The 22,567-nt window shown below is 40.2% G+C and overlaps 1 protein-coding gene across 5 annotated transcripts in view; it reads right to left on the bottom strand.

The window, feature by feature from the left end:
• The window catches only part of LOC144720623 (phosphoinositide 3-kinase adapter protein 1-like), a 165,115-nt gene that overhangs the window by 50,555 nt on the left and 91,993 nt on the right, over positions 1–22,567 (bottom strand). The window lies entirely within an intron of this gene.

Below are 22,567 nucleotides of genomic sequence, written 5' to 3'. Positions count from 1 at the left end.
CCAAACGTCAAGATTGTCTTTTTCACCCACGCAACTGTTGTTTTCTGATAATAGCGCGGCAGTTTGTAGGCTTTTTTCTTTCAGTGAAAGCTACGGTGCAAAGTACAACCTATTTTTTGTTATTGTTATAAGTTAAAAACAAATTATATCAACAATTCCTATTTTCAACAATGGGAAATGTCTTCATTCCAATCACATGGCTCAACAAGTACATCATTTATATTGTAGGAGCATATGCTACCAAGCATAAAGGAACTCCCTTTTATCACAATTTTCACAAATATGACAACAGTCGTGAACATACCTACACAATCCTGCAAGTCTCCTTACAAAATCGAGTTTGTCTTGCTACTTGGTTCTCAGCTATTTATCGAAAATAAGTACTGAAGATACGTGTGTCCAGCCTTTTTGTAAATCCACTGCTCGACAACAGCCTCCCCATGCCACGCAGGTCACGGTGGTGATTTTACCATATTTCACCTAACTCGTAGGTGCGGGTGCAGGCGGGCAGTTTAAATATTGGATCTTGGTACAGCACAACAGTGGATTTTGCTGCACACGTCCCACGGATGACAATGGAGCCTTGCAGCAGCCGACGACAGCTCTCTTATGCCCAATGGGCACCCATCTAAGCGCTATCCATGCCCGACCCAGATTTTGGCTTCCGCGATCTGATGAGATTGAGCGCGCATTCTCTGTGATTTGGTCTGACACTAAGATACATAATTTATGAATTTATGAATTAGTAAATGATGTATGGTCCTTCCTCAACTATTCACATGATTAGCAAAAAAATGTGCAAACTACTACAAAAATAGGAAAAATAAATGACTATACAGTACTCTAATTGACCACTGTCTAGTGGGCATGTGAGTACTTGGCTAAAATTTATACCACAGTTTCCAAGTCACCCTTCCACTGCCAACATTATTATTTTCTTTGCTGCTAAAGACCGATGAGAAATTGCTTTTTACCATTCACGGGAACAAATGAAGAGCCAGGCTTACTTGGAAATCTTCCCCTGAGAGCCAGGTGAACAGCCTCGATATGTTGCCCAGCAATTGTTTTGCTCGTGCCACTGCTGGGGGGGAAAAGCCTCCAATCGGGGACGGCTCTAGAGGATGCTGTTCCCGGTTCACTGGAGGGAGCTCAAGTGAACCTCTCTGGAGGGTGTTTTGGCCTCTCCCACACCGGCCAGACATCTTGGAAGAGGTGGAATTACCCACGCTTAATCTGTTGATTTACAGCCTGTGCGGTGTACTGCTAGCATGTATGTTGAACTTCTTTCGCACCACACATAGCCAACTGTGCTAATTGAAGGTGTGGGGGGAATGACAAAAAAAATTAAACACAAGAGGGATTTATGAAAAGTTATCATTGTTTCAATTGCTACGTCGTGGGATCAAACTGCCGACCTTTGGAAGTCCAGTATGCTAACCATTACACGACGACAGCTGCCCACCAAAAAATACATCGTATTAAAATGAAACTCTGCTTTCCTGTGAATCAATATGTTATGACCAACTGTGGATACATATCGCGTATTTACATCACAATGCAGCACCAACAGTTTATGGATCATTTCTTCATGTTTCACTTGCAGCATCATTAGTAAGGAGCCGGGGAATCAATATCGACTTCAGATTGCCTTTAAAAGAGTTCAGGAGTCATTTTCATGCGACAAAATGATTGAAAGCTACCCACAGGGCAAGTCGTCGTTTGTAAAATTGCATTGAATAAGAAAAAAAGTACGTAACTTTTGATGCTTTTCATATAAAAATGTAAAATAAAACCCCAGCTTTAAGGTCATTAATCACACCGTGATGCACTTGGCTAGAGGCTCAAAATGTATTGTTTGCACAAAACAAGTATACAGTTAATTATATATTGTTTATCGTCGAATCATATTCTGGAAATTCTCTAAAAAAACACCGTGGAGAGAGCGGCAGTGCAGTGATTTTCGCACTGTGCTATAAAATCCTTAAGTTTAATTCCCAGCCGTGGCTAACGTCAGTGATCCTGGTCCCCCTCGTTCATCAGTTCACACTGACCAGCATGGTGCATGGGAAGGGCCTTTACCCAGCAGTGGATTGAAAAAGGGATAAAAAGCACTAATTTAATTCACGAATTATTTTAATTGCCATATAAATTCTGGCCGCAGTGTTGAGTCAGCCCGCGGGGTCTTTGCAATTTTATATGGGTGCAATGTAACAGAAAATACATTTTCACAGTGACTTTTTCAAAATGTACGCAGCCTATATGGATGGATTCCAAGTCATAGAGACGAGTATCGTGCTGATATTATTTTCAAGATATAAACCCACTGACCAGAGTGGCCCGAAATTGTGCAAATTGTATTCTATCCAGAGAGGAACTAGGACTGGGGAGATTAACCCTGACGATGGGGAACACAGTGCGTTTGAATTGTCCCAGATTCCAAATGGGTTACGAACTTTGCGGCAATTTGTAAAAATGCTGCCAAACCCCACAAGCAGACCCCTCTTTCCACTTCCAAATGCATTTTCACCATTTCCACCAGCACCAACCTCTCATCCATCCTTTAATCCTACCCACACACACGCACGTCATCCTAACAACAGCTCCCTGGAGCATTATAGCCCGAGCCTTTACACTTTTGACCTTAGAAGCAATCCCAGGCAAGGTATTGTGATCCTGGGCCATTCCCGAAAATTTCGTCAAAAATGGTCAAAAGGTTCAAACGGTGTCATTGGCACAAACTAACATATGGGAATTACCGGCTTTCAGACGATCTGCGCGTACTATTTTAGCCTCTTGACATGGAACACAATCTAAGGTAAGATATTGTGGTCATAGATCATCCACAAATTTTCATCAGGACTGGCAAAACCGTAGAAGAGATAGCACGAGTACATATATATGAACAGAATGAAGTGCAGGGAGATGGGTCACATTGCCATCTGGAATGAGCAGAGATCAGTTCCATGAATACTTTGTTTAATGATATATCTAGTGACAGTGGGAAGTGATCAAATGAATAATTTTTTTTTTAATTTACATATATTATCTTACTCAATATTAAGCTCCATCAGTGAGTATATTGCAGATCATTTTTACCGGTAAGATTATCAAAGCTGCTTACGTGCTCTCACATTGTCAGGATATTCAATTGGAGCGGCTGTGTCCTGGATTTAAAATAAATAGGTCCAAAATGGTTCTACTCCTTTTGGTGATTTGATAAATACACAGAGGTCTTACTGTCAAAGATGATGTGCATCTCAATGGGCTCTTCTCTGATTAATAAAAAAAAAAAGCCTGCATTCTTGTGTTTGGAACAATATGGAAAGAATTAGAGCTTTTGAATCCCCATTACATTTTAATTAGTTAATTTATTCAAAAATAAATCATTACTAAGGGCAAAAGGCCCTGAAGGTAAATGCATGTACAACGAATACTCTTCTATTTTATTGATATATGTTTGCAGTTCAATATATAATTCATGAATTTTAAATATCACGTGCCATTTATATTAAAATTACTGCTATAAAATCAACGTCTAATAAAAGTTCTGGTTCTAATGGGGCAACCTTCAATTTTATACCATGTGTGGCTTTGAAATAACAAATCACAGCATAAAAATAGCGTTTTTACATTGCCACTGATGAAACACCACATTGGTTATGCCCTGTGTTATCTGATCAAGCTATTCAAAGATCAGTTAATACATTATTGTATCGCCTGGTATAACAATTCATTTTTAATCGTGAGTTCCAACCCACTGATTCCATCAACGTAACAACTTGCTCAACATAAAGTAGTAAAAACAACCATTATTCTAATTCAGCAGTGGATAGATAAAAGAGATGTATGGGGTGGGGTGATAGGCCTACATTGGTTTGGATGCCTTTAATGTCCTGGTGGCAACAGAAATTATGTTATCAGCCACCATACTCAGGTTGAGGTGCAGATTGCCACCTGCTTGAGGCACCTGCTGCTCGTGTTTTCAGCTCACCAAAGCTAACTGCTGCAAAGTTAGCCTTTGGAAGCAATATATGGCAGAGTTACTCTTTGGTTCTTTTGGTAAAGTCACGTATAAAGAGAAAATAATAAATTAAATACTAGCATACGACGTTTCCATTGCAACACAAGCAATCATCATCAGGTATAAATGAAATAGAAACACAAATCTAGTATACTTAGAAATGTAATGTAGTACAACAGAGAGTCGGATAACATAACAGTCAGCACCCTACCTGGTTGATTACGTTCTTCCTGAGAATGCTAAATTTGAGAGAGAGATAAAACACAGAAACAGAGACATATAGACAGACATATAAGTAGAGACAGATATCACAGAGATACATAGAGAGAGAGACATACATAGGCACTTTACCGAAAGAACCAAAGAGTAATTCCTGCAGTCACGAAAGCTCCAAATTAAATATGGCAGAGTTTTACTGCCACACTATGAGCCAACAATAATCAAATCTGCAACTGATGAGAGGACGGAACTAGTCCATCAAAGTTGTCCACCTCTGCATTGCTGCTGCTGCTTGGCAGTCAATCACATTTGCTCATGTTTCTTTCGATGGTGACCTGGGACAATGGGAGGAACACATTGGGGGACTCTTCAGAAGCTGCCGATGGGATTTTTTATCGTGACGACAAAGGCCGAGTGTTTTATTGGCACGCGTCTTTGTGTTGTTGTTTGAAACTTGTTGTTTTCCCGGCCTGCACTATGTTTCTGGTATGATGATGGGGTTTTTCTCGTCATTTAACTGATATGATTATCAGAATAAATCAGAGCATAAACAGGCCGATGCATGCATCTCCTTCATAAATGGTAATTTAAAGACAGGCCACAGCCGTGCGACTTTGGTCATGCAACCCAAATCATGGACCAAATAGTAAACCATTGCAGTCTGCACTCTTTGAATGAAGGAATGGAAGAAAAAAAACTCCCGCTCATCATGGCTTGCAGACTGGCATCTAACTCGTGAAAATATCGCCACACACCAGAATAGAATAGCAATTATTCTATGTGTTCATGCAAAAATTGCTTTCAATTTCTACAGTTCTCAGATCACATATATTCCACGAGTATATATATCTTTTCACACGTGCACGAGCATATTATTTCCAAATTTGAATCTGCAATGTTAAATGACATCAATGTTGTCTCAATGGAGCAAACAATATAATAAAAAAACATGATTTGTGCAATAATAAAAGTTGCATTGTAAACACGCCATGCCCACACATTTCTGCATTTTTGAAATGCAGGCGAGCACAAGCAGCCCATTCGAGCAATCGAAGAGAAAACAATACTACTTACACTTTGAAATGCCTTGCTATCACCAATTAATAAAATCTACATTCTCTTAACTCAATGCTAAAACTGCTAAATCCCTCTCCCCTACAAACGGTATAGCACTTGAACATGCACGAAGAGCGGGCGTGACGTTTTTTTTACAAACATTATTACAAGGCACTGGAGGTTCATTTCGAGCTCGTTTGCATGTTCCTGCACACATACGTTCACCGAATATACATATTCTATGCAAATTGTATCTGAAGCGGGGGATTATGTTAAAAGGGACACTCCACCAAAGACATACATGTAGCGGACACTTTGTGCACCTTGTATGCGTACGGTGTGAAAGAAGTTCAACTTGAATACATACATACATAGATGAATGGGTGGTGATACTGGGTTCACCGCGCCAAATAAAATGGGACATTTTATGAAAAACATTGAACGCATGGCTAACCTCATCCACCGTTGGAGAGCCCCACTCATCTAAGATGCCAAGTAGCGCTTGGTGTTGTCGAGTAGTTCATTCGGGTGAAACGTTTCCCAAAATATAACATCCCAGGAAGCTTTCTACAGGGACTCCTCTACTTACGAACCTTCGACTTAAGAACTTTCAGAGATCCGAACAAACTTGTTCAGACCAAGAGTCGTAAGTTTAATCACCGCGTAAAACATGGCAGTGGTTGTTCGATGTCATTACCCAGCATTCCCAGCATTTCTGCCTGGGCTGCCACCATTGTTGTTGTTACGTTGTCGCTGTGCAGGTTCACTACGACGTTTTGTCTGCTTTTCACGAACATTATCAACCCCCATCATGTCTCAGAAGCGTAAGTTTATTTATGAAGAGAAAAAGAGAGAGCAATTTTGCAGACATCGCTTGGTCAGTTTTTCAAGAGAGTAGAGAGGAAACACGAGCACGAAAGGGAATTAGCATCTACATCTGCAGAACATGATGAACCAGTGGCATCTACATCTGCAAAACATGATGAACCAGTGGCATCTACATCTGCAGAACATGAAGAACCAGTGGCATCTACTTCTTAAGAACATGAAGAACCAGTGTCATCTATATCTACAGAACATGAAGAACCAGTGGCATCTACATCTGCAGAACATTAAGAAACCAGTGGCATCTGCATCTGCAGAACATCATGAACCAGTGGCATCTACATCTGCAGAACATGATGAACCAGTGGTATCTGCATCTACAGAACATGACGAACCAGTGGCATCTACATATACAGGAGATTAGACAATTTTTAAAGCCATTCTCCGTGTTTAGTGTACATGTCGTACAACATGTTTGAAATCGACAGGAGTTAAGTTGGACTTATGAACAAATCGAGTGATGAACAGACCTCTGGAACCTAACTCGTTCGTAAGTAGAGGAGTTCCTGTAATCCTAGCTGAAAAGTAATGAATACAATAATCGTTGGCTGATCAGACAACGAGCTTTGTGAAACACTTCATATCCTTGACTGGTGAACACACTATTTTTGTGTTTAAAATATAATTTAACATGCTAAATGATCACCAATTCAGATGAATTCACAACTGGAAAAATGGCTTCTTTACTCAATAAAAAGACTTGAAAAATGCTTATTCTGTTTGTGACTGCAAATGCTTGAAATGCAACATGCCTATTAACTGGAATTCAATGTCTGTCGTAACAGCTTACATTAAATATTAAGTTATCTCACAAGTTCCACTTCATTAGGCCTGGATTCAGCTGCGACTTTTATTTCCATTCAAGCCAATGACAAAGAAGGATGGGAAAGATATATATATTTTTTTCTTCTTCTGGTTCCAGCAACCTAGCACGGCCAGTAAATCACAGTGAAGGTCTTGCTGGCTTTCATGTATTGGCCACGTGATAAAGTTCACTGAAAGACTGACAGATCACAAAAAAACTCCACAGGTTACACTGAGTGCCTGAGTGTGGAGAAAACGCCATGGAAGGTTTTTTTCTTCCGAGAAAGTCAAATTCATTGATGTCTCTTGATGCTGGAATGATGGAAAGAGAGCTGATGTGAAATACAACAGCTTCTGGGATGTGGTGTTACAAGTAAAATTACTGGCACTGAATACTCGTGCGCTACACGTACCCAACAATTCGCACTAAAATTAAAAGGAAAAAGACGAGTTATTCCCTGGACAAATTTGCCTTTAACCGAATCGTGGGGTATCTCTTGCGATGCACACACATTGGGCACACGTAGAAGATTTATTTTAGACCTTAGCGCCTTTAATTACATTATCGCCCCACAATATAAAAAATAATAAAAACATTCCCATAAAAAAATACCCATGAATGCAAAGATGCCTGTTAAATGCATGGAAGCAATAGGACTGCGCATGTGAACGATTACATTTTATAAAAAAATCTGTGGCAGACTGTTATTGCTCAGAGACCTCTATGCTGTATCCCGTTGTTTGTTTAAACACAGGCTCATTAAGCTTGGTAATTAAAGTGTTAAATGTTCCTTTATGTTCCTTGCTGGCCATCATTAACCCTCCACTGAGTAAGTTTACCCACCTCCTTAATGGTTATTTCAATATCTAAATGCCTTTGAGACGTTAAGCACTGGACACAGTCATACAAAATATTGTGATTATTCCCACTATTATTATTATTTATGTAAAAAACTATAACACTTGCCGGTCATCATTAACAATGTCGTTTGACAGGAAAATGTATGCAGTATGATAACGTTAAACAGCAAGAAACCTCCATGGGAGCCCATTACGTTCATCTGTAAGGCAGTGTTAATAACAACGGTGGAGAGGTTATTTGGTTTGTTGGGCTGTTATACCACTGCCAAAGCAGTTCCTTAATGTTTGTCATTTTATATATAAATAGTGTTTAGATTGATAGCACAGCTTTTAACCGGTGTTTAATTAATGTAAATTACTATTTTCTTATGCGATTTAGAATTGCATTATATTGTAGTCATACATATGCAAGGTGGATTGTTACATTGCATGAGATTGAGAGATGGTGACATATTGATTATGGCCGATGATGACGGTGATAATATATTAACAAACACACCTTTGCAAAATGATGTGCTTTAATTTGTAGAGTGGTATGCAACAACAACAAAATTGCACGAAAAAAAAATCACGTGGGACAGTGCACATCATGAGAACAGCTCACACGAGGACGAGAGATAACATTACATTTAAATTGGAGACTGACAGAAAAGAGTCAAGAGAGAAAGACAGTGGACGAGATGGCGAGATTAAATCAAACATTTCGGAGGGCACTGCTGGACAACTAAGGTAAGGAAGGAATGAAAGAAAGCGAGGGAGTCCTTTGGACAGCAGTGAGAAATTACAGGCTGACAGCAACATAACAAAATAGCATTTCTGCAATGCTTCTTATGTAAATGCTATCTCATAAATCGTCACCGTTATGCAAATGCATAAGCAGGGGAAATTCTAACGCTGCGATATATTTTCTTTTTTTTATTCTCCCAGGACTGAGAGCAACCTTCCAGCATGCAATTTGCTTAAGCCATTGGCCCTCGCTGCAGTAATCCCCACCACCACAACTGCTGCGTTGGGGACAAGTTCATCCCAATTACAGTTAACTAATATGTCAGTCACTGATTGCAGCTGTCAGCTGTGCCACATTCCACTGGGTGCTGTGTGTTCACCGCCAATGCTGAGGCCTCCTGGGTGTCTGACAGATGTGTACAGCACACACATCTCGAATGTTTGTTGAATGGCCACTGCATGAACTTATGACTTAGCTAATGGATTCGCTGGGATAATGGAAATGAGCTAATCAAGCAGCCAAAGTAATGCACTGCATGAAGCAGTAATACACAATGTTAATTTAATCCTCTATAACTCAAACTAAAATACTTTTATAATCACGCGTGTATATAATTACTTTCCCTCAGAAACCATTAACACACATGTGCCAAATGCAGCACACTCATTTATCATTATTTCAATTTAAATCAAAAATGTTCATTACAGTATTTAAAATCGTGCTAATATGATAGTAATTTAAATCAAACTTGTCGACTTTTCTGATAAAGACAATGTGAAGTCCATATTCTACCACAATATTTACACATACTGTACAGTGTATTGTATTTTAAGCTCCTATATTGCTGATCAATTATACAATTTAAAAAAATGTTATTGCTCTGATAATTTAGTGACTACATCGAAAGATGAAACTGATAATTTAAACATATATTTAACTTTCGATTTAAAGCTTTCGTGACTGCAGGGATTCATCTTCTTGGTTCTTTCGGTAAAGTCACGTAGAATGGAAGTAATAAAATAATTAAAATAAGACAGCCGTCTTTCCGACAGACCTGTTCTTCACCTGAGGATGGCTGCTTGCGTTGTGGCCGAAACGTCGTGAGAATAATTTTATTATGTTTTATTTGTATTATTTTATTATTTCCCTTCTACGTGACTTTACCGAAAGAACCAAGAAGACATATATTTAACATCACGTTCTCTGCTAAACTTCCAACATCCTTGTGCTCTCAAACAACCTTTGACAACAAAAACCTAGAAAAATTGTATCAATATATTTTATTTAACTGAATCACGACTGACCTGCCGATGTTCTCCTATAGGTATTTTACAACCCTATTAATTAAATTTGGGAATACAGAGCTCACTATGTAACACACCCATAACCTGTCCCCTTGGCCACGTGACCCTAGCTATAATTTGTATGTAAGATTACTTGTGTTTATTGTTCAATATGCAACTCATACTGTGAGCCTAGCAGTACAAACATAGGTGCTCGGGCTGGCAGGATCTGACACGCATAGCAATGATGTGATTAATACAGAGTCAGGCAGGAAGAGTCTGAAAAATCAATCAGCCTGCAGAACACGGCGACATAATGCCTCGAGCCTGCCACTCGGGCGAGGGCATTTCCCACCGTCTTTCCCGCCAGATAATACTACGGGCCTATGGATGCGCATGATTATCTTCGTTAAATTTCGATTTAAAGCTTTCGTGACTGCAGGGATTCATCTTCTTGGTTCTTTCGGTAAAGTCACATAGAAGGGAAATAATAAATTCTATTATTTTATTATATTATTATGTTTTACTTTTATTATTTTATTATTTCCCTTCTACGTGACTTTACCGAAAGAACCAAGAAGATATCTTCGTTAAGATCGTGCATGTAAAAGGTAACCAGACAAAAGTGTGACGGTTAAGATCATGCATTATATGCAAGGCCCATTCACACCCCCTTTGTTTGCAATCTACTTCTCGATGAGCATCTCCCTATGCCGAACGAGGTATGGGGGTTACTTGATCAATTTTCACCGGGGAGTATTGGTTGATGAAGGCAAAGATCATAGCAATGAGAGCATAGAAGCACAATACGATCGTGGATTTTGCTGCACTGCCCTCTGGTACTCGTAACTGCCCCACAGGGGCCCGTAACTACCTGCTCTATGCATGGTTGGTACCCATCCAAGTAATATCCAGGATAAACTCCTGCTTAGCTTTTGAAATATGACATCAGCCACCTTCCCGATGATTTGGTCGTAGACCTCTTGTATTCAATACAACGCAATATAATATTTATACATCGGCCTCTCAAACTGAAAAGGCTATGGTAAAATAGAATAATACGGCATAGCACCTGGGAAAAGAGTTCAGGCGTCAATGAAAGGGGTGCGCAATGAACCACACACGCAAACGTTTGTAATTACGGACGGGCTTCCAAACCATTTAGTTTCAGCATAAGAGACGCACTCTGCCCGCAGTTAAACAACACTTAATTTATTTAGGAAGCCCATGTCATCACACACACACGTGCATGCACGTAACCCTTCATTGAGCCCTATGACACTTACCTCAGTCTCATGGGCTTACGCTGCGCGACATAAACAGTGGTAGCATTAAAAAACAAGGATTCAACCTTTCTCGCAGAGCGTGAACAAATCAAAGCCCCTGCCTAAGCACGCCTCTCCACGTGGCTTATTCCACTGACCGGTTCCCATCGTCTAACAACGCCAAGAAACTATATTCGGACTGTTCGTGGTCCAGAAAATTCCAAGAAAGTGAACAAAGACTCATGTCAATGTTAGAACTGCATTGATCCCGTGCCTTGTGTCCTTCACAGCCAGGGTTACGTGGCCTGTTGTAAGGAGGCTGGAGTGATCAGCAGTCAAACACACGTCGGCTGGGCTTCTCATGCAGCACAGTGCTTTCGCTAAACGGGGACAACAACAGGGAGGGTAGTGTCGAACGGGTAAGGATGCAACCCTAAGACTAACAAGCATATGGCAATGACGCTCAAACACGACCTGCCAAACATGTAAAATGACCACTGAGCTATGCGCCTGCAGGTCTAAAGTGGTTGCCACGTGGCGGAGAGGGCACCATTCGCTCCTTCGCCGCCTTCCTAAATGCGGCACGACTCGGCAGGTCAGCGTGCTCCCTCGCTATTTGGTGAGTTCAAAAGGGGAGGCTGGGATCTGATTACCGTACCGTGGTCGTCACTCAAGAGACAAACATAGTGCACAAGAATAAAGAGTATTTATAATTTACAACCTTCGCGCAGACCAACAGCTTAAAACATTAATTCCCCCTTTACAAACAAAGTAATTGCCTTCATGAGGCACGCCATTTATGCATCCGCTTCTCACGCTGCATAATGTGTTTGACAATTGCCTTTAAGCGTCATGTTATTAAACATCGGCAGACAAATAGCAATGGTTTAATAGGGCTCAGAATTGCGATGCTGCTGCTAATTTGTCTTTGCCTCGTGTCTACCCCCTCAGTGCATCCATAAAAAAATCAAAATGTCAACTTAAATTGGGAACGATCTCTCCGAGTAACATATTTCATACACCTTGGCGAACTCGCAAACGTTTGTTATACAACTGTTGCAGCAAATGCTAAGTATGAACCGTAATTATTAAGATGCTACTGGTTTAATACAATTAGCCACAATGGTTGATCGTGCTCCAGGCTTATTTGGTTGTTATTTTTGAAGTGATGTATCATTAAATGCACCATAGTATCCTGCACAAATGATGTCCTAGAATGTGGGCTTAATCCTGTCACAGTCTGCATGTATGCATCATATGTTTACTCTTTTTCACGAAAAAGTATTTTGCAAATAATTGCTTATTTTAGCATACCAACTGAACAAAAATATATTTCAAGACTACACTTGGGATAGATCATGATATTTTGTGTGAGAGTAGGTCCTTTGGAAGATTCAAGATTATTGTACAATAAAGAAAACATGCAAAAAACTGGCAACATAAAGTAATGCTAGCACTGTAGTGAGTCAGCGCTATAGGCAAGGGAACACATAAGCTCAATTTATGATAATATTGTGTGCATTTTTGGAATGTGTCATCTAAGTGAACTTGCGTGATTGGCAGTTTCACTTTGTATAATTACAGGGACTGTGAATTATGTGTGTATTGCCTGAGTGTTTATTTATTTACAAAAGGCACTCTGTGATTTCAGGAAGTAATTGGGATTGCATTTTTTTTATTTTAGCAGTTGGGAGCACAATAAAAAAAACGTAATTGTATGCACAAGCATTAGCACCAGAATTTAATTAAAACACTCATTAGTTTTATAACTGTAATCTAACAAAATTAATATAAAGTGATTTGTGGACGTGAGATAAGTGACTGCTTCACCCAAACATCCACGAGTTTGTTGTGGCACTGGTATACCGCTCGCTAACACAGTGGCCATGATTCTAGATTTGAAGCTTTCGTGACTGCAAGGATTCATATTGTTAGGTTTTTTCGGTAAAGTCACGTAGGTAAAAAAATTTAAATTAATAAAAGTAAAATAAAACAAAATAAAAAATCACGACGTTTCGGAAGCAACACAAGCCTCCGTCTTCAGGTGGAACCGTCACAGCCACAACAGCTGTATCAAGTAAATGAGAGAACACAAGAAATACCACCCCGTATATATAATGGTTGAGGGGGGAAGGGCCAGGAACGGCACACTTTTTATTAATATGGTAAGGTGAGGCTTAAGACTAAGAATAGACTGTATAACAAAGGACTGAGCCTTTGTTATGGAGATTTAGTGGCCATGCCATGCCATGAAATGGCTGTTGCCGTCCAAGCAAATACAAAGAATATAAATAAACACCTATAACCATTTGCGTGTGCAGTTTGGCCATTGCATCTGTTTCCTTTCAATTCACGGGTATTTGCTCAAGTCTAGATTTGAAGCTTTCGTGACTGCAATGATTCACCACACAGAAACAACCACATGAAACTCTGACCAAAACTATCACGTTACCATACATAGCAGGCGTGACCAAAAAGATCTCCAAAATTCTAAACAAACATAAGATCCAAGTCCGATTCAGTACAGTGCATAAAATCCGTGATCTGATTCCATCTGTGAAGGATGTCGTTCCTGACTTACAGTATCCTGGAGTCTACAAATTGAGTTGCATTTGTGGTGATTGCTACATTGGAGAAACAAAACGTCATGTTGCTGATCGTGTCCGCGAGCACAAGTCAGATCTGAAACACGGCAGAACTGATTCTTCGGCCGTTGCCGATCATTGCTACAACTCGGCGGGCTCTCATGAAATTGTCTTTTCCGAGACCAAGGTTCTCTGCAAACCTCCGGGCTACCATCAAAGGTTTGTACACGAAGCCATACAAATATACAAACACAGACATAATTTCAACCGTGATGATGGGTACAAACTCAGTAATCACTGGAAAGATGTTATTAACCACGCAAAAAAGACTTAATTACACTTTTTGGACCATCTTATCTGACAGGCACTATTTTAATTTACTTCACCGAGTGTTAACATCCACAGTGTTTAACAGTAATCTCTTCATTGTTCTTTGATCACCGCTCGCCACGTTTCCATTCATTGTGTTGAGCACTACGTGATGTCTTTGATCACCGCTCGCCCTCCGTCCCGGCGCGTCTCCATTCATTGTGTTAAGCACTGCGTGCAGTCTTTGATCGCCGCTCGCCCTCCGTCCCGACACGTCTCCATTCATTGTGTTGAGCACTGCGTGCAGTCTTTGATCACCGCTCCTCCTCCCTCCCGATACGTTTCCATTCATTGGCTACCACAGCCTGATAAGCTCTCCCCCCTCTCCACCTCCCTTCAACTTGCTTATAAGGGATTACATCTTGAATCATTGCTTCACTTGATGCAGCTAATTCGGCTGTGACGGTCCCACCTGATGACGGAGACTTGTGTTGCCTCCGAAACGTCGTGAATTTTATTTTGTTTTGTTTTATTTTACTTTCATTAATTTTAATGTTTTTACCTACGTGACTTTACCGAAAAAACCTGAGAATTTGCTCAAGTATTTTCTCTTTGCTTTGTTTGACCGATCGGCAAAAATATGTCATTCTGTGTGGAGATGAATGCGAGTGCAAGCAATCTATCTCAAAAAAGGATCTGTAATCCATGACAGCATGAAGTTGTTGAGCGAATAAAGACTCAATTGAAAACGTCGCACCGGTATTTTACTGCCCGGCTTCATCGTTGCACACATGCAGATCGTATTTTATTCCCTGTGGAGAAAACTTCCCCAAAAAATGTAATAGTGCAACGCAGTAATTCCATTGATTTAAAGCAGGAATAAAATTTGTGGTGTGCATCTTTCAAATGAACGACCGCTCTCTATTACCTGGGGTACACAAACAACCGAGCAGATTTGAACTTTACACCTCCACACATTTTTCTTTGTTTTTTTCGGTAAAGTCACGTATAAAGATAAAATAATAAATTATTTAATTTATTATTCTTTGGTTTTTTTCGGTAAAGTCACGTATAAAGATAAAATAATAAAACATTTAATTTATTATTCTTTGGTTTTTTCGGTAAAGTCACGTATAAAGATGAAATAATAAATTAATTAATTTATTATTCTTTGGTTTTTTCGGTAAAGTCACGTATAAAGATAAAATAATAAGTCATTTAAAAAAATATTTAATTTATTATTTTATCTTTATACGTGACTTTACCGAAAAATAATAAATTATTAAATTTATTATTTTATCTTTATACGTGACTTTACCGAAAAAACCAAAGAATAATTTCTGCAGTCACGAAAGCTCCAAAATTAAGACCTCCACACATTGTTGGTGGAGTGCATATTTATTATTTACAACGCTTAAGAATGGTGTTTAGCATCTTGTTATACCACTGTATTTATTAAACAGATACGGAAGCATATACTGCACTGCATATTTCATTCCTGTACAAATGTGGTTATAACATTATCAATCTGTATTATTTAATTCAGGATATATATTTATTATTCCCACAATATAACAATTCAATTAGAAGCTAAATTTGATTTAGCAATGAGATTCCTCATTGGTATTTCATATATCACAACATTCAAGCTTATGCTGCATGCAGTACAACAATTCAGCAAAAGCATCTGATGTGGTTTACACTTATTGCGGTGTAAAATAGATTTTCTCATGATGATGGTGAACAAATGCACGGTACGATAAAAACCATGAGAGGTGGTAGTGCTGAAGAACAATACTGTTGGAAAATGTTAGTTTCAATAAAAAACAATTATTTTATTTGGCGAACCTGTTGGACCTGACCTTTAAACTTGTCCATATTTAGGTTGAGCCAAACTTCGCACCATTCTCTGTTGATTCCTTCAATTACTTGCTGAAATTAATTATCATAAAGCGTGCAACGTGTATGTGGAAGCAGCAAAAAATGTTGATTGATGATTGAACATTTTAATATGGAAACTCGCCATGCGTGTGGTTGATGTGATATGCGTAGCTTTGAATTATAAACAATGGGGCTCTATGGGACTGGAAAGAGTCCAATTACCGACAAGTGTTACTCCAGCTTGTTACACACGTTTACTATTTTGAATATTTCAAAGGCTAACCCACGTGTGTGTAATGCATTAATTTTGAGAGAAGGTGTTTGTGTATGCACCACTGTGAATAAAGTGTTTGTTTTGTACATACTGCAACCATTCATTGATATGTAAATGGTCAGCAGAGAGAATAATAAATAAAAACTCTGCATAAATGTGTGCAAATTCAGGGAAGTAAAAGTTGTACGCGTGTGTGTGTGTGCTAAATCAATACGCAAATTGCACCGTGCGAGGTTAAAGTTGTTAGATGTATTCCCGTTTATTGACTAATTGTCATGGTACGTGTCAATTTATTTAAACTATAACACACCTTCAGAAGGAATGCATGGGTGAGGTTAATGATTTTTGGGGTGGAGTGGTGGCTCGTTGGTTATTGAACTGCACAATGAGCCGGGCAAACTGAGTTAAATTCCCAGCCACAGATCACGTGAGTGGTGAGTGATATCGGAACCATTCTGGATTTCCCCTTCAACCAACACGCACTGACCAACGTGGTGAAGTATGGTCAGGCAACCGCCCCCCCCCCCCCCCCCCCATGACCGACACGGCATAGGAAGGCCCTCAATCCAGAATTGGACTGAAAAACGGGTGGAACAATTTGTTTACAATCATTTGTATCTAGGTTAATATGCAAGCGCAAGCTACCACCATACAGTGATACTCTTTTCATGAGAGTGTCACACCAACACAAGCGTTATCGTGCGACAGAAAATGTTTATTCGTTGTTATGTACACCTTAGAAATTGCATAACCAGGTATATAAAATGATACAGTGATGCAATCACACACAGCTGTGTTTTAACAGCTGGCACGTCAACATCTGTGACCGGGCTGGGGATAAAGGCAGCGTGCAATAAACCAGAGCATTGCACAGCAACATTTATCCACACATTAGTCATAACTTGGACAAAATACACCGGAAGACCTGGGTTTGATTCCCGGGCCAAGGCTAACATCGGCGGTGATTGCTACGCGAACTAGACCTGCCGCTTCACAAACCTGCAATGATCAGCATGGTGAAGTATGATCAAACAACCCCCATCGCCGACATGGTGTGGGGAGAGGCTTCACCAAGCAGCAGCTAGAAAGAATGGCTGTAAATATATTTACAATGCTACGTGTAAAGCTAGAATTGTGTAGAAACACACATTCTTGTACCATTGGATGCCACAGTTTTCTGTCTTTTACCCATAGGCGGAGTTTGACTTCTACATTTGGGGCGGGTGCAGAGGTTCGCTTTGTCCCTCACATTAGGAATCCCGGGTGCATATAATTGATTTATTTTTAATCAAAATTTAAACCACTGAAAATAAATGATTAAAAGTGTCCAGTTTGGGGTGGGGCGTTGCTCCCCCCACCCCAAACATCGAAAATGCTGGTAAAGTGCTGAATTAAAAATGTCTACAAGGAATGACAAAAATAAAGTCGTTCAAATCACCTTTTCCATCAATTAACATATCCACTGCAGTGCCTTCCTGGGTCTTCGAAAAGTAACAACAAGGAGAGGGCGCAGACATCTCCATGTCTAGTTCTACAATCATATTGGGGGTGCTAATTGCAGTGGTAAATTATCGTGGGCGAATCTGGACCCTTTAAAAACAGCAATACACTTTCTATTAAACGTGCGTCCTGTGAGTGTGTGGCTGTATAAAGGCAGAAACCGTTCTGGCAGGAGAATTGCCGTGTCATGGCTGCCAAAATTGTTATTTAAGCTGTTGTCCAAGTGGTGCTTGCAGAGTCTAAATGACCCTCACACCATCTCGTCTGATAAACAACGTTGCTTTGAGCGAGACAAATTCATCCGGTAACGCGTCTCCTCCTCTTCCTCCAAAACGCCCCCGGCATGTCACCCACACCCGACCGCATCCCCACCTCCAGACTCATTACTCGACGCTCTTGGCTCGTTTTGTACATGTCGCACCCGTGGCATTATATTTTGCAAATCGAAGAGCCATCGCGAAATCCCAGTGACGGGCCTGGTAATGCAATAATGGATCGGTCCTGCAACCTCCCGACACTTCCTTCAGCCCATGCAGCCACCCCCTTCAAGCTACGCCCAGATCAGATCATAAATTGCGCAGTGCGTGTCAGCTTGCTTGCACCCCCCCTCCATCCAACTCCCATCCAGACCGGTCAAGACACACGCCTCAGGCATGCCACCATCCGTGAATGTGGCTTGCCGCTTCATTCAACCGACCCCATCCCATTATGTGGGGTCTGCACACTTCATGTCTGCTGCGTGGTGTGGTTTTTTTAAACGTAAATATCTATATTTTCAAGCAAACCAAGCACAGCGCCCGTAACCGGACTGTGTTATTGACGCTTTCGTGCATGGTGGATCGGTCCTGTAGGTTGGCTGAAATGAGCACGTTCAATCTTTAGAGAGCGGTCTTCGTTTAATGAAGCAGTGTAAAGGTAAAAAAAGCAAATCAAATTACGTCTGATTAAGCGCTGGCATAGCAATGTCAGGAGCACCATTTGCAGGAGGTAAAGGTACAGCTCTGATTATGCCTAATTAGACAAATGAGAAGCATTGTTATGCACGCAATTGTTAAGGCTGGCTTTACCGTAACCCTATTATGTTTCCTCAAGTGTAAATGACTCCATTATACCACTGGTGTTCGTAGTTAATATACTGCAATTGTATGAGCTGTCATATGCCCTTTTGATCAAAATTAATATACACCACGCTGTATATTAAAGGCGATAATAGCATTGGCTGCACAGTTTTTACTTTGAATACAATTTTGAAACAATGACTTTCATGCAATGTGTTGCGGCCATATCATATAGGATATAAATATAATTAAAACATCTTTCGGTATAATCAACACTGCTGTATGTGTGAGTAACTGAATAACAACCGAAGAATACTGTGAATCCCAAGCAGAAACAGCAACAAACATTTGAAGGAGACTACGAGAGTGGTGCAGTGACTCACCAATTAAACTCCTCTGATGGCTGTTAAAAGCTCTTTATTCATCAGGAGCGGAGAAACCTACAGTCTGAAGTTAAAAGGTTGAACCTTTTTACTCTGGGGACTTAATCCCCCATGGCTGATTCTCCCAATTAAGCTAAACTTTCTTAGCTATAAAAATGTACATGCCATATGCAAAAGTGTGTGTGTCTGTGTTTAAGCGTGCATATTATGCGTGTGTCGTCATATCTTAACATAGATGTATTCTTAAATTCTGGCCTCTTAAATTGCATTTTTTTTTCAATTGTACAACTTGATTTTTGTGTTGTACAATAGGGGTTATCGGTGGCACTTGCGCCATGAATCTGCACTGACCAGCACGGTGAAGTATGGTCAAATGACCCCCCATGAAAGGCGTGATGGGTGTGATCTCATTCAACAATGGATTGATAAAGTGGCGTATGTTGTTATTCATTGCTTTGATAATGCTGAGAACGCATATTTCCTTTTGCCACTGCAAGAAATTAGTAAGCCTCATTTCTATCAATTCCCATTGGAAATGTATACGCCTTAATCATTCTAACATAAACAATTCCTCCATGGGTTGAGAAGCACCCTTCCGCACGCTTCTCTCCGCCCGTAGCAATCAACCTGTAAGAGTATTCGTGTACGCCAAATGTTACGAGTGGTTCCACCGAGGGTAATGTTTGCAAGAACTGAAACCAGTATATATACAAATACTGTGTTCTTGGAATTTATCTCACTTGATACAGCTATCGTGCTGTGACGGTTCCACCTGAAGACGGAAGCTTGTGTTGCCTCCGAAACGTCGTGATTTTTATTTTATTTTTATTTAACTTTAATTAATTTAAATTTTTTACCTACGTGACTTTACCGAAAAAACCTAAGAATATGAATCTTTGCAGTCACGAAAGCTTCAAATCTAGAACTGAAAGGAAGATCCTTTTAAAGAGTGAGATAGCAAACGTGAAGGAGAGTGGGGGGGGTGTAAAGCTATCTTCCTGGAAGCAATGCCATTGATTTTTTTCCTGCACCGCTGTAAGCCTACCACATCAATATACACCACACACGCTCGCAGCTACAGTGCTCTCTCGTGTTTGCTGAATACAAATGAAGGCAAGCTAAGGGTTGCATGCCAGATTACCCTACCGGTGCACTCAATCTCTCTCAAACAGACTACGCACCCTGCAATCCCCCTGCAAGTCCTGATGTGTCTAGCAATAAGCAACAGCGAGTGTAAGATGCCAAAACATTTTGATTTTGTGGAATCACTTTGTGTTATGAATATTGTCCAGGGTGCTGAGCACACAAACATCTAAAACTTAGAACGCGGACTACCAATGCACTTACACAACGACACGGATGCGCTGAGAATATTCATACTGTATGTGAAAATATATACATTATTTTTCAATAGTTTCAGTGGTTAAGCATCCCTAGTTTTAGTAAATGTTGACACAAGTGAATAATTATTCATGTATATACTGCTCGTCTTGAAGTCAAATGGATGTATTCATTATTTATGCATGTATGTATCTCAACCAAAGAATGCCTCACTGAGTCTCATGACTTTTTCAAGAGGGTCCTGCCATGTTTTATGAGGAGTAGGGGGGCGATGTTGCTCTGTACACTCCAAATTGAATATATTGCAGGTAATTATTCAGCGCTGAGCCGGCAATTGAACCCAGGACCTTCTTACTGTGAGGCAAGAGTGTTATCATTGTGCCACCCTGCCACCCAAAAAATGTAGTTATTATTACTGTATGACTGTATCATCAATAGAGACTAATCTAAAGGCAATCCGTCAGTTCAATTTAATATTTCAGATGCTTTGAGAAGCTTCAGAAATTAAAAGCCAAATAAATGCAAATCCTTATTCCATAGGCATTCATATTTCAGAATGTATTATTGATCTGAACACACTAGCCCATCCATGCCTACCAATAATATTTAAGACACTGCATATGTGGATCTCAAAACCTCACGAAGATCAGTCAGCTGAGATGCCAACGTGTTCCTGTCAGTGACAGTATATAAAGACCTGGTTATTATTTTTTATGAACCCACTAATGTACGATTAAGTTCACCGACGTAACAACTTGACAATTTTAATATTGTCAACGGTGAGCAAAAAAATAACACGGGGGTAAAAGGAAGCGATGAATATGGACGTGAAGATCCGCACATAAAAAAGAACAAAGCGTGTAAAGAAGAATGGAGAAATCCACGCTTCGAATTGTGAGAAACACAAAGGGGAACACATTCATTAGATACCATACACGGGTTAAATAAATCATTCTAGCTGTTAATAAAAGTAAGTGGGTTTGGGCAGGCGACGTCATTGGTCAAGAGTAATGACCGAGTGGCAGCAAAGGAATGGGACGTCGACTGAGGAGAAGGAGCGATGTAATTGTTTCATGTGCAGGTGCCAGGTGGATTGTTACATCGTATGAACCTGAGGCATAGTGGTGGCTTCGGTAGGATATCCAGCAGTCGATTAAACATAGCTGCTAATGATGATGCATTTTCAAAACTTAACATAAAATGCTCCTACATTTTCAAACCTGATTAGAAAAAAATGCAATACTTGCCACGATCATTACCATCACACCCAGCTCTTTTACGTCAAATGAGAGCAATTGGTGTTAGAGAATGCATTTAATTCGTTATTTACTCGTAGCCATACACTTTATCAATGTTTACAATTAATCCTCCTATGATTGTAATACAATTTTGAAATTTGTGTACACATGCGTTATATTTTCATCGTTGTTTTCATAGTAAGTTTGTATTTATATAGAACATTGCTGGCATGTATTGACAATCAGTAGCTACTGAACTAATTAAATTAAATACTCGATCTGCAACAAAGGAGCAATGTTTCCTTGCTTAATGACCACATTGGCTACATTCCACGAACAATAAATGCTCCTTAAGGTGTGTTTATTCACAGAATTGTAACGAACCCTGTGCAGTTTTATTCTCGAGTAGGAATAAAGAGGCAATCCAGTGTCCCCCATACCCCCGTGCATGTTACTCCGTGACAATAACTACTGGCTGTTGCACCTGACCTTCATTCACATTTCCCATCTCAAGTAAGTGGCAAGCTTTAATGTTGGACTGGCCCAAGCAAGCCCTCGCTTGTGCTTCCCATGCATCTTTTTTCTTTTGTTGACATTTATTGATTTCACAGGAAAGGAGAAGCACCGGCATTCTACCGCAGGAGTGACTAGGTAAGTACATGCAGTGGATGTTTCACTCTGCCACTCTGGCCTGTGTGATTTATGAGTATGTTTATACTAGTAGGAACCTCCTGGTTACACCAGCCCACAGGGGATTATTGTGTCCGTCCGTCCGTCGTGCAGGGAGGGGCTGCGTGGGGAGGGAGGGGCTGGTTGGGGAGGGGCTGGGTGGGGAGGGTGGGGCTGGGTGGGGGGTGGGAGGGGTGGGGCTAGGTGG

This window comes from Lampetra planeri, chromosome 9 (genome assembly GCF_965212315.1).
Source record: "Lampetra planeri chromosome 9, kcLamPlan1.2.h2, whole genome shotgun sequence".
Classification (NCBI taxonomy): Eukaryota; Metazoa; Chordata; class Hyperoartia; order Petromyzontiformes; family Petromyzontidae; genus Lampetra; species Lampetra planeri.
Note: the sequence above shows the minus strand (reverse complement) of the source record. Positions and strands in the feature narration are given on the sequence as shown.